Source organism: Balaenoptera physalus (assembly GCF_965194825.1).
Source record: "Balaenoptera physalus genome assembly, chromosome: 6".
NCBI lineage: Eukaryota > Metazoa > Chordata > Mammalia > Artiodactyla > Balaenopteridae > Balaenoptera > Balaenoptera physalus.
The window spans coordinates 94,766,074-94,769,613 of NC_138885.1; the positions used below are offsets into that span (position 1 = coordinate 94,766,074).

The following is a 3,540-nucleotide window of genomic DNA, read 5'->3' on the forward strand; positions in this document are numbered from 1 at the left end:
GTACGTACCCAAGAGAATTTAAAGCATATGTCCACATAATGTATGAATATTCATAGCAAATGTATTCAAAATAGATCAGAACTGAAAATCCTTCCTCTGCTCTGGGGACTCCAATTACATGTATATTTGATGTTTAAAGTTGCTTCCCCCCCACCTCAAGTGATGCTCTGCTCATTTTATTTTTCAAATTTTTTTTAACATCTTTATTGGAGTATAATTGCTTTACAATGGTGTGTTAGTTTCTGTTTTATTATTTTTCAATTTTGAAAAAATTCTTTCTGGGTTTTATTTTAGATAGCTTCTATAGGTATGTCTTCAAGTCCCCTAATCTTTTTTTCTCCAGTGTTTAATCTGCTGTATTTTTTATATCAGATATTTTAGTTTTCATCTTTGGAAGATAATTTGGGTCACTTTATGTCTTCTCTGTGTCTAGTTTTCATGTGCAATCTTTCCTCTAGCGTCTTGACCTTATGGGATGCAGTTGTTATAACCTTATTAATGTCTCATCTACTAATTCTATTATCTGTATACTTCTTAGATCAGTTTCTATTGACTGATTTTCATCCTCATTATGGGTCATACTTGACATCTTCCAAATGTTAATTCAGAATGTGAATTCTGTTCATTGCTGAATGGATGTCAGACATTGAGAATTTTACCTTTTTGTTTGCTGGATATTGTAGTATTTCTGTAAATATTTTTGAGCTTTGTTCTGGGATGCAGTTGAGTTACTTACAAACAGTATTATCATTTCAGAACTTGCTTTTGAGCTTTGTTATCTGGTACTAAAGCAGACTTTATTCTAGGGTACCTTTGTCTCAAAACTGAAGCTAAGCCGTCTGAGAACTCTACCCAATGCCCCATGGATTATGAGGTTTTCTGCTCTGCCTGCTGCGAATAGGAACTATTTCTGGCTTTGTGTGAGTTCCTGGCACTGTTCTTCTCTTCTTTTCAGAGAGTTCTTTCCCCATACCTGGACAGTTTCTTCACAAACCTGCACTGATCAGTACTTAGCTGAAGACTTGAGCAGGACCCTCTACAGGTCTCTCTTCTCTCCTCCAGCTCTCCACCCTGCAAACTCTATCCACACACACTCCATCAATGTACTCTCCCTGGGATCCCATTCTCCGCTTCAGACAGAAACTCCCTCCAGGGCGCAAATCAAGGCAAGCATAGGGTTCACTGCATTTATTTCCCATCTCTCAGGGTTCACTGTCTTTCATTGTTTGTTGTCCAAATCTTAACAACCATTGTGCCATATATTTTATCCAGATTTTTTTAGTTGTTTTAGGAAGGAAGGTAAACCTAGTCCCTGTTATTTAGACATTGCTGGAAGCAGAAATCCCATCTAATTTTACCCCACTACTCAATGATGTCTTTCTTTTTCTTTTTTTTCTCTTTAAAAATAATTTATTAGTTTTGGATCACAAAATATAGGGAAGACACAAGGGCGATGCCTGTGACCCCTTAGGCCGTACTTCCCTTCCATAAACACCTTTTAGAAGCCCAGACTCGTGCTGCCCAAGCATTCTCTCACATGCTAACAGCTGCAGAGTATAGTACTGACCATGTGGGACACTTAAACAGACTTCCTGTAAGCGATGCGGGGGTCCCTTCCAATTGGGTCTTCCAGCTCACTTTTGCCAATAATGCAACAGCACTGGTTGTTCCAACTGTCTGTGTCCTAAAACTCTCATGAATGAATAGGTCACAGGCGAATTCTGCCTGCACAGCCCTTATAACTGTCTACGCTTTTAAAATGGCCTTTCTTAAACAGCAGTGGCTAAGGCCGCTTCACTATACCCAGTCTTCTAAGCCCCAGGCTGCCTGTGGCACCTGGATGGCAACCCCTGGGGGTCCCCCTATCCTAGGGTGGCGATGGAGGAAGGGCAGGCCAGGCCAAGCATGAAGAATAAACAGTCAATTTTATTGGGCTCAGACTAGGAACCCATGGGTCTTGAGGACCTCTGTGGATTTGTCAGTTTTCTTCTCTATGTTCTTTTTGTCCTGCTTCCGTAGCCTCAGGAGCTGCTTCTTTTTCCGGTAGTGGATCTCGGCCTTCACCTTTCTCTTCTCCTCCAGCGTGGCTGTTACTACCTGGTACTTCCAGCCAACCTCACGAGCCAGCCGCCCTAGGTAGGCAAACTTCCGCACAGGCTTCAGACGCACAACCTTGAGGGCGGCAGGAACCACCATCCGCTGTTCCTTGTCATAGGGTGGCGGGATCCCATCAAACACCTTGGGGCGGTCTCGAGCCTCCTGGCCTCGCTTGGTCCTGTGGGGCAGCATGCCTTGCACTGTCCGCCAGAAGATGCGGCTGGGGGCTCGGAAGTGGTAGGGGCCGCCGGAGGGGTTGGTGTCCACCCGCTTGCGGAGGAAGGCCAGGTACTTCAACTTGTTTCTGTAGAAATTGCCAGAAATGCTGATGCCCTCACAGCCACACAACCACCACCTTTCCGCCCAGGAGCACCTGCTTGGCCACGATGGCGGCCCAGGAGATGGCCTCGGCCTTCGAGCACCAGGACCTGCCCCTCCGCCATCTTCGGCAGCTGCCTGGGAAAGCACTCAGTGATGTCTTTCAATGAGCAGGAGTTTTTAATTTTCAATGAGTCCATTTTATTGACTTTTTTTTTCCATCATGCTAAGGACTACGAAGAATACAATAGTAAGTAAGAAGAATACAGCATCTGCTTTTCTTAGACGCTCTCAATCTTGTAAAGGAGTAGGAAGTTTCAAGTAATACTTTGGGTCAGTTGAGATGAGTAGAGCAAAAAGAGTTAAATATAGAAATGTCCAATAGCTTCTGGCTTGGAAATGGAAAGGGGTACTGGGTTTGGCAGCATAATAGCCTCCAGAGATGTCCAAGTCTTAGTCATTGAAACTGTGAGTATATTACCTTACATGGCGAAGAGGATTTAGCACATGTGATTAAATATAATGATCTTGAGATGATCCTGGGTTATCTGGTTGTGCCCAATGTAATCACAAGGGTCCTTATAAGAGAAAGAGGGAGTCAGGAGGGTCAGAAAAGGAACCGTGACAATGAAAGCAGGTGTCAGAGTGGTGGGATTGCTGGAAGGGGCCACGAACCAAGGATTGAGGGCAACTTCTAGAAGCTGAAAAAGGGAAGGAAACATATTTCCCTCTAGAGTCTCCAGAAGCAAACTAACTCTGCTGAAATCTTGATTTTTGTCCAGTGAGACCCATTTTGGACTTCTGAACTCCAGAATTATAAGATGCTAAATTTGTGTTGCTTAAAACCAGTAATGTGGTAATTTGTCACAGAGGCGATAGGAAAATAATACAGGTATTGAATTGAAGGGCTGCTTTTTCCTCTGGTCACAGCAGGGAGGTACCTGGCTGGGTAAATTTCTCATATGGAGGCTTCCTCATACACAGGTGATCATTGCTTACCTGTTGCTGTATGAAGGACTGAATTCAAAATGCCTGTCAGTTTCTGTCAGCCTCTGCTGCTGGAATAAATATTTGGACTCAAAATGATAGGTAGTTCTTAGGCAGGTGCTTGTAGCTACACTGGTT

General features: G+C 43.6%; 1 pseudogene across 1 annotated transcript; it reads right to left on the bottom strand.

The window, feature by feature from the left end:
* Window positions 1-357: 357 nt before the first annotated feature.
* LOC309663356 (large ribosomal subunit protein uL13 pseudogene) lies at window positions 358-2,555 on the bottom strand (annotated as a pseudogene). Its single transcript has one exon. The product of its transcript is annotated as a large ribosomal subunit protein uL13 pseudogene (transcript).
* Between the last annotated feature and the right edge of the window lie 985 nt (window positions 2,556-3,540).